The 9,707-nt window shown below is 34.0% G+C and overlaps 1 pseudogene; it reads left to right on the top strand.

The window, feature by feature from the left end:
* Window positions 1–2,134: 2,134 nt before the first annotated feature.
* LOC106983768 (dynein axonemal assembly factor 11-like) lies at window positions 2,135–6,925 on the top strand (annotated as a pseudogene).
* The last annotated feature ends 2,782 nt before the right edge of the window (window positions 6,926–9,707 follow it).

Raw genomic sequence — 9,707 nt, 5'->3', positions numbered from 1 at the left:
CAGGGTTCTTCTTCCTAATAGATCCTAAACTCTAATTCAGTATTTTATTTACATTTGATAAATGTCCGAAGCTGAAAACCTATCATGTACTTGTGGTTTCTCTGTCCTCATAATTCCCTGAGAAGTTTCTTCAGGTTTTACAATTCTCAGAATTACCAGCAAGTGTCCTTAAGGGTAGAAGATTCTGTGGTCTATTTACCCCCTGTGAGATTCTGAGTTTCTGAGATTCTCCACATTCTAGTGCCTTAATCCCTTTAGTTGCCTCTGAAGCTTTCCACTGCCCTCAAGTAGATAATTTGTGTAATTTTTATGTAAATTTTCTAGTTGTTCCATGAAGATGCACTGGTCTGCTATCTAAAACTTCCTAACCGAAAATGGAGTTTGAAAATATTTATTTAATTTCAATATATCTAAAGGGAATATTAAGTGAATTAAAATAAATATGTATCAAAAAGATGAATATAGTGACTAGTCCACTTTATGCTTCTTTTGCAGGGAGAAAGTGAGCATGTCTAAGTGTAAGAGACAGCTACATCATGTTTGATGAAAGCACAATATTGTTCTTGTATTGTTCAAGAGTTAATTGGAGTTAGACCCAGTATAGATGACCATAGGAGACGACACCTCTATTTATTTTGCTCTCCATAGTAATTAATTTCCTTTTGTTTGTTGAACTTCCTTTTTTTTTTCTTTTTTTTTTTTTTGTACGCACCAGTATCACAGGTGCTAGAAACTATATTACTCAGACTTTGTTGGCAGTAGATTCAAACTTCGGTTATACTAGTAAAAGGTGCTCACAGAATAAGAGAAAAATAGAAGAGAAGCAAATATGGTTATTTGCTGGTGTATGCACTTCAGGACATGATAAACATTATGTTTTGATGGAAGCATTTGGGTATCTTCTTTTTTTTTTTCCCTTCTTGAAAATTACACAATTGTTCTGAGAGGACCAGAGATAATTGGCTGTGGTTTTTTGAATGTCTTGTATTAATTTGCTAGGGTTGCCATAACAAAGTACTCGAGACAGGATGTCTTAAACAAAAGAAATTTATTTTCTCACAGTTCTGATGGCTTGGAAGTCCAAGATCAAGGTTTGGTCAGGTTCCTATCCCCTAAGGCCTCTCTCCTTGACTTGCAAATGCCCACCTCACTGGGTTCTCACAGGGCCTTTCTTCTGGGATGCACATCCCTGGTGTCTCTCTCTCTCTTTGTGCCCAGATTTCTTCCAATAAGGACAGCTGTCAGATCATTGTAGAACCCACCCTAAAGGCCTAATTTCAATTTAAACAAATCCATAGGCCCTTCCTCCAATGCAGCCACATTTTAAGGTACTGGTTCAGTGTATGAATTTGGGTGGGATACTACTCAGCCCATAACTTTGGCTTTCTGATAATCAGAATGCTACCAGAAGCTTTACTGACCTGGAAATCCAAATCCTTCTCACACTTCTGTAAAGTTTTATTCCTTCTTTTAGCTGTCTTCCAATTGAAAACACTTAGATGTTTTGTTTTGTTTTGTTTTGTTTTGTTTTGTTTTGTTTTGTTTTGTTTTACTTAACCTTGTCTGACAGTGAATCAAATATATCTTTATTTGAGGTAAAGAACTCTTAATCAAGAAAACGTTTTAGGAATTATCTAGATTAGTGTTAGCAAACATTTTGTCCAAGTTAGTCTTAAGTTTTATGGGCCAAGAAGCAAAATCAAGGATATCATTTAAATGTTTACATATTTACATAGCCATTTAAAATAAACAATTTAAGAATGTAAAAAACATTCTTAGTTTGTGGGCAAGATTGGGTTCCTAGACCATATAGTTTCCTAGTCCTTGATCTAAATTACTTATTTTTTTCTAGATACAAAATTCTGAAGTCCAAAGGGGGGTAAAAAACAAAGTGTTGAAATCACATATGAACTATTGGGAAAACACATTAATAACCAAACATTGATCAGTTTGCACACTGCTTCTTGGTTGAATCCTTTGTCTTCTCAAAGAAAGAGTATTATATAATAGCCACTATTTCCACATTAATTTCCTTATTAAGCTGTGTAGTCTCTGGCTTCCGGTTCTGTATTTTAGCTAAGACTGAATCCAATAATAGGAGATTTATAATTCTCGGTATGCACACTCATACAAGATGTATGACAGGAGTGGAGAAGCTAAGGTAAAGTGTTGAAATAAATGTTTTCATTATGTGAATTAAGAACTTATTTTTAAAGAAAAGTATTTGTTGGAAAGATGATAGTTTTCATCACTTGTGGTGTTTGTTTTGCTCAATAAATTACATCAACATGAAAATCTAAAAAAAATTAACAACTTAGATTTATTTATTTATTTATTTATTTATTTATTTATTTATTTATTTTTTAACGTTTATTTTTGAGACAGAGAGAGACAAAGCATGAACGAGGGAGGGTCAGAGAGAGGGAGACACAGAATCTGAAACAGGCTCCAGGCTCTGAGCCGTCAGCACAGAGCCGACGCAGGGCTTGAACTCACGGACCCGAAGTCGGCCGCTTAACCGACTGAGTCACCCAGGAGCCCCAACAACTTAGATTTAAAAGACCTTTTGCAGGGGCGCCTGGGTGGCACAGTCGGTTAAGCGTCCGACTTCAGCCAGGTCACGATCTCGCGGTCAGTGAGTTCAAGGCCCGCGTCAGGCTCTGGGCTGATGGCTCAGAGCCTGGAGCCTGTTTCTGATTCGGTGTCTCCCTCTCTCTCTGCCCCTCCCCCGTTCATGCTCTGTCTCTCTCTGTCCCAAAAATAAACAAACGTTGAAAAAAAAAATATTAAAAAAAAATAAATAAAAGGTAGGCATAATTAACAGGAATTTTTGTTTTGTTTTATTCTTAAAAATTCTAAAGGTTCAGATTTGATTCTTTGTGTCTTGGGGGGAAAGTCATATTCTTTTACACTTAAAAAATAAATATTAGATGAAATTTTTCTACTATATTTTAAACATCTGTAAACATGCAATGCATATATAAGCTGAGAAAGACTAGATAACTCGCTAAATCTTGTTTTGTATGTGAAATACACTATTTACTAGTGGGTTTCCAAGGTTACATTCCTTAAATTCCCGAAGATTTAGTTTTATTTTATTTTTAAAATTGGAGTATGATGGCAACTACACTGATTTTTTAAAAAAGGTCATCCTGTGAGATTGCATATGTATTATACATATTATATATATAAACATTTTGGGGATGATCATATTTTCTACTATGTAGAAAGTGCTTCCTGAAGGTTGACTATTTCCTAGGTTTATTTTTGATTCTACCATTTACACAATGCATGGTTGATAGGTAGAAGAGAGACAGTCAGACAATGAGAAGATAGAAGGTTATATACCTAATATCTCAGTACAGAAAACCTATTAAGTGAACACCATTAGAGAAAAGGTAATAGACCTATTTTATAATATAAATTTGTGCTTTTTTTAGTTGAGTAAGGAAAAAGAAAAAAATTTTAGGTGCTTCTCTTTGATATCAAGTTAGATTAGCTGTTTGAGCTGTTTTTGTAAAAGAGAAACTCATAATCATTACATCTGCTTTTAATAGAGTAATAAACAATCCCTCCTTTCAATAATCCATGATCCAAGAAAAAAGAAATATGTTAAAATAATAAGGAAAAAAATAGGTGTACAGATTATATGATTGAACATGTAGAATATGTAGAAAATCTTCAAAAGAGTATGCATAAACATATTTATAAATAAGTTAGGCAAGGTAGAACAACATGAAGGTAGTGAAAAAAACCTAGTATTTCCATATAATAATAAATAAGCAGATAAAAATCATATTATATAAAACCAGTTATAAAAGCACCAAAATATATCACATAGGTAGGAATTAATTTAACAAACATTGCACAAGACTTCTGGTTGGGGAAAAATATTGAGAATAATTAAATAAGATAGACGGATAGGTACCAAATAATACATGATCATGGGTTGCAAGTTTGACTTGTATAAACATTTCACTTCTTTCTGAATTTGTTGATAAACAAAATGCAATCTTAATAATTCCCAACACTTTAGTTTTTCATTTGTAAAAGTTGATGAGCTGATTCATAAAATACACATTGAAATGTATGAAGGTTCAGGAATAGATAAGATACCTTTTAAGAAGAACACCTTTGGAATATCTGGTCTAATAGTTAGCAGGAATTATTTTAAAAGGTTTAACAATTATGATAATGTGATATGGCTACTAGGTTAGATAAATACACACACCAGAATAGAAAGTTCAGAAATAGACTCACTCATTTTTAGAAATTTGATATACAGTAATGTGGCAATCCAGAGCACTGTATTAAGAAGAAAAAAATCAAGATGCTGTGTAGGTAGCAATACATGAAAAAATAAACAAACTTGACCCCTACAATACATGAAGGTAGAGCCCAGATTGATTTTAAATTTAAATATGAAGGGAAAAAACTATAAGATTTTTAAACAATTTTATAAGAAAATGTTAACTCCTTAGAGTATGGAAATAATTAAACAAGAGTAAGAAAGCACTGTTCATATGGGAAAAAACAGACAGTATAAAAAGTCTTGTACTTCTCTTGATACCTTTTCTCTTTTTTTAATTTTTTTTTTAATGTTTATTTTTGAGAGAGAGAGAGCTCAAGCGGTGGGGGGCGGGGGGGTGGCAGAGAGAGGGAGACACAGAACCTGATGCAGGCTCTAGACTCTGAGCTGTCAGCGCAGAGCCTGACATGGGGCTGGAGCACACGGACCATGAGATCATGACCGTGAGATCAGATGCTCAACCGACTAAGCCACTCAGGTGCCCCAGATACCTTTTTATCTAATAAGGATGTTTTAGTTACATTTTGGAAGTTAGTTCTGATCTTTTAGAGATGGAAGCTTATATTTTTACCAGTAAAAAAAAAAAAAAAGATATATATATATATATATATATGCACACACACACACACATATATATACACACATATATATACATGCACATATATATCTATTTTACCTATAACTATAATATATATATGTGTATATATATATATATATATATATATATATATACACACACACACACATATATATATATATATATATCTTGGAATAATTCAATTGTGTGTGAAAGTGGATGGGGTAGAGATGAAACTAGATTGTCCATAGAGTAATAATTCTTGAAATTGGATAATGATAGACATACGTTCATTATGTTCACTTTGCCAATTTTCTCTTAAGTGCTTGAAAATTTTCACAATAAAATACTTAAATCAACAAAGTAGGAAAAATCATTTGCCATGCATATGGTTGCCAATGAGCTATGTCCTGAATTGGTAAAGAACCCCTAGAAACCAATAGGACAAAAAGGTAACAGAACAGTGGCTAAGAGATTTGAACAGACGCTGGACAAAAGAAGACATTCAGATTTCCAATGACATAGGAAAGGGGATCAGCATCAGTAGTCATAAAGGAAATTTAAATTAAAATTGTAGTGATATACCACTGCACACCCACCAAATGGCTAAAATTAAAGCAAACAAATAAACAAAAGATTGACAATACAAACTACTGTGATTTCTATTTCTCTACTGAGACAACACAAACACAAAAGATGTGGCACAAAAAGAACTCTTAGATATTAAAGTATAAATTATTACCAACAATCCTAGAGGTCCCAATCAGGCTTCATAGGCCCACAGACGGGAAAGGTGCCATGAGGCAAATTACAGAAGATCTTCACTAAGACAGAAAGCCAGAATTCCAAATGCAGTGACTGTGTAATTTTCCCCCGTGGAGGAACTCTCCTTGCATCAACAAGAAATAGAGATCATCTTGACCAGTGGTGCCGTGTTTTAAAAATTATCTACCTTCAAAATAATCCCTTTGGAAAACTCAAGAAACTTGAATATTTCAATTTAGCTTTTAACAACCCTGAAAAAATTAAGAATTTGGAAAGACTGAAGGGTCTACAAAATTTACCTTGAATGTGAATTTCACTGGAGAGCTGATCAACAGAAAAACCCGGCAGCACAGCATCTATCTGAAGGAGCTCTTTTGCATATATAACCCAAGTGCTGACTTTGAAGGATACAGGAAGTTGTTGGTGGCGATTCTTCAGCAATTAAAATGTGGGTTGATAAAGGAAGTTCAGAAAAGATTCAGGAATTGCAGAAATATTCAGTAATTGGGCAGGAAAGGCATATTGTCTCAAATGTGCCCAAGATAGAAACATGTGGCTCAGAAGAGACTTCAAAAATAGCATAAAAATAGACAAGAAGAAAGTTACCCGGTTTTGCCAGATATTGATACACAGATATCACTACTGTCCTATCATCTTTAGAGAACAAAGACCACCAGATGCTAGAAATAGAAGAAATGGAACTCAATCAAAAGAAGTCAGATGAAAGCAAAGAAGACCTAGCATTCTGGTGTAACCTCTGAGTTTTCTTCTTAGTCTACATTGGAAACTCTTAGACAGATGGAAAAATAATGGAAAGACCAAGAAAAATTATGTGCTACAAGCAAGAAAGGGAAACCACCAGAACTTTGATCAATGAAGATGGAAAATCCCTGAAAATAAATGAACCCCAAACTTAACTTCTCTGTGAAAGATGATGAAAGACATAACCAGATCATCCTGAATCTTGCTGTCTATAGGTAAATGTGATTGATGTCGATGTTCAATCACCCTATGTGTGAATAATGGCTAAAGGAAAGTCATTTCAGCTTGCACTTCCTACAGAAGTCAAACTTTAAAGCAGCTCTGCTAGAAAATCTCAGACAACAGGGTGTTTGGGAATCATGCCCCAAACAGAAGTAATTACAGGTAGCAGAAAAGCACCCAGGTCTGTGAAAAATACCTTGAACATCAGCAGAGAGAAAACAAAAGAAGCAAACAAACAGAAATTAGAAGTAGATTCTAACAAACACACAGTCCCTATATGGCTAATATAGTTCAAAAAGTTTCACGTTTTTCTGGGTGAAAAACATTCACCCAGAAGTGTTGGATCTGAACAAAAATTATATCGGTTGATGAAGATCCACATTTGGCAGATAACCCTGGAATGCCTCCATTGATTTGAATCATCAGGCTGCATTGTCATAGACTATGACCCATAACACTTAGTTTTACTTAGTTCAAAGAGTGTGTGTGTAACACACATTTATGGAGTAAAGAGAGTTATTTGTCAGTATTACTACTCTAAAGTTTTCACTCTCCTATACTTTGCGTATTATTACTTAAACAGTTTAAAGTTAAAAGCAGACCTAAGTATCTTATAGCCGATTATTTGTTTATATAAAGTCTTGGCTAGGGAAAATACTCAAAAAATTACTGTTAGGGCACCTGGTGGCTCAATCAGTCAGACTTCAGTTCGGGTCATGATCTCATGGTTCATGAGTTTGAGTCCCACATGGGGCTCTCTGCTGCCAGCACAGAGCCCACTTCGGATCCTCTGCCCCTTCTCTCTCTGCCCCTCCCCTGCTTGCACGCACTCACGCACACTCTCTCTTTCTGTCTCTCTCCACATAAATAAATAAGCTTAAAAGAATTACTACCAATACTTTGTAGGACACTTTGGAATCATCTACTGTGTTTGAACTTATACATTTCCCATGATCCAGCAATTCTACTCTTTGTGTGTACCTGAGAGAAAAGCATAACAGAAAAGTTATAGAAGAACTGTACAACAATACGCTATTTCCATAGGATAAATAAGGAAAAATTAAAACATAAATATTATATAAAAATAAATCTACATAATATAAAATCTGTTTGTCATGTATCTATCCATATATCTAAGAGTCCTTCTATATATAAAAGTTCATTTACAACTGTTAAGTTTATCTACACTTAAAATTTAGGACATTAAGTACCTATAGGAAGAAGAAGGGGTAGTGAATGAAGTCAGACCAGGGCACCGGTTGCATCTGTGATGCTGGCAATGTTTTATTCATTGCCCTTTTTTGAGAACTCACAAATATCCATGTTTTGATAACTTATGGGTGTTTACATTTAAGGTTTGTGGGTTTTTGTATGTGTGTGGTATACTTTCATATATGCTTGGAAAAAGGAAATTAGCTTAAAGTGAAATATTTGGTAATGCATTTGGTGAGTGTTCAGTGTATGTGAAATGTCAAGAAATAAAAATAAGCAGTAATCGGTCTTTAAGTTGTCACTGTTACCTGGAGAATGACAGCAGGAATCTTTAGGTGCCAATTTGCCTGGATTCTAATGGACTCTCGGAGTTCTTTCAGTTTGGGGCTTTAATAATCCATTCATAAGATCTAGAGCTTTGCTTAATATCTAAGAGAGTTATTCTACATAAATCATAAAGCAGCTATGTGATGTTTTTCCTTAGCAATTTATGCTAAGACAATGCAGACCTACTCTTTATAGACAAATTGTTCCAATGTTTATCCCATGCATATCTCAAAACATTCTTTGATTTTATTAATGTCTCTTTGTGAGATCCAAAAACCCTGATCTAAACCAACTGATTATTTTACTTCAATGAATTTGCGTCTTTAATATTTATTGGTAGCACTTACCACTTGATACTCTTTTGAAATCTTATCATTGACTCTAATTTTTGAGCCCCTACTTGTCATTAGGTAAGCCGGATTTGTCTGTGGCAATCTAGTGCCCAATATTCATGAGGAAAAAAAAAAAAAGCACCTATTTTTTTTTAATTCAATGTTGAATGGTGTCTAATTGGATTGGAATCAGGTTGATAATATTCTTAAAACCCTAAAGTTACAGTCTTTAATAATAAAGATTTTAAAATCCCAACCACTGACTTAACAACCAATGCAAAAAATGTCTCAGTTTTGCTGGGAAAAACAGTTTTCCTTTAATATTCGTAAAGCAAAAGGATGCCATTTTTGTTTGTTTGTTTGTTTGTTTGTTTTTCAATACACTTTTTGAAGAATTTGAGGATTACTAAGATTACAATGTAATCTTAGTTTCAGGTATAGAATTCAGTGATTCATTACCTACATATAACACCCAGTGCTCATCCCAATAATTGCCCTCCTAAATGCCCATCACTCCACCCCACCTCCCCTCCAGCAACCCTCAGTTTGTTCTCTGTGTTTAAGAGTCTCTTTTGGTTTGCCTCCATCTCTTTTTTTGCCTCCATCTGTTTTTATCTAAGAAAACAAACAGATGAACATAGGGGAAGGGAAGGAAAAATAAGATAAAAACATAAGTTCTTATTGGGTCTTTAGCCTGACTGCTTTTGGATTGGAACTTAATACCATTAGCTCTCTTGGTTCTCAGGCTTTTGAACTCAGACTGGGAAATACATGATTGGTTTTCCTGGGTGTCCAGCTGGCTCACTATAGATCTTGGGATTTCTCACCCTCCATAATCCTTTGAGATAATTTTATATATATATATATATATATATATATATATATATATATATACACACACACACACATATATATACACACATATGTGTATATATATACACACACACAAATATATATGCAACCACACATGTATATACATACACATACATATATAAATACATACACATGCATACATATTTATATATACATAACACATATGTGTATATGTGTGTATATATACATATATATAATACACAAAATATGTATATTTATAAATACATAAATTGTATATATAAAACATATATGTATATCTTATTGATACTATTTCTCTGGGGAAGCCTGACCAATACTGTGATTGTGTCAAAATTTATCTTATTATCTT

This window comes from Acinonyx jubatus, chromosome D1, assembly GCF_027475565.1.
Source record: "Acinonyx jubatus isolate Ajub_Pintada_27869175 chromosome D1, VMU_Ajub_asm_v1.0, whole genome shotgun sequence".
Classification (NCBI taxonomy): Eukaryota; Metazoa; Chordata; class Mammalia; order Carnivora; family Felidae; genus Acinonyx; species Acinonyx jubatus.
The sequence above is the reverse complement of the archived record's forward strand: the minus strand, read 5'-3'. Positions and strand labels throughout refer to the sequence as shown.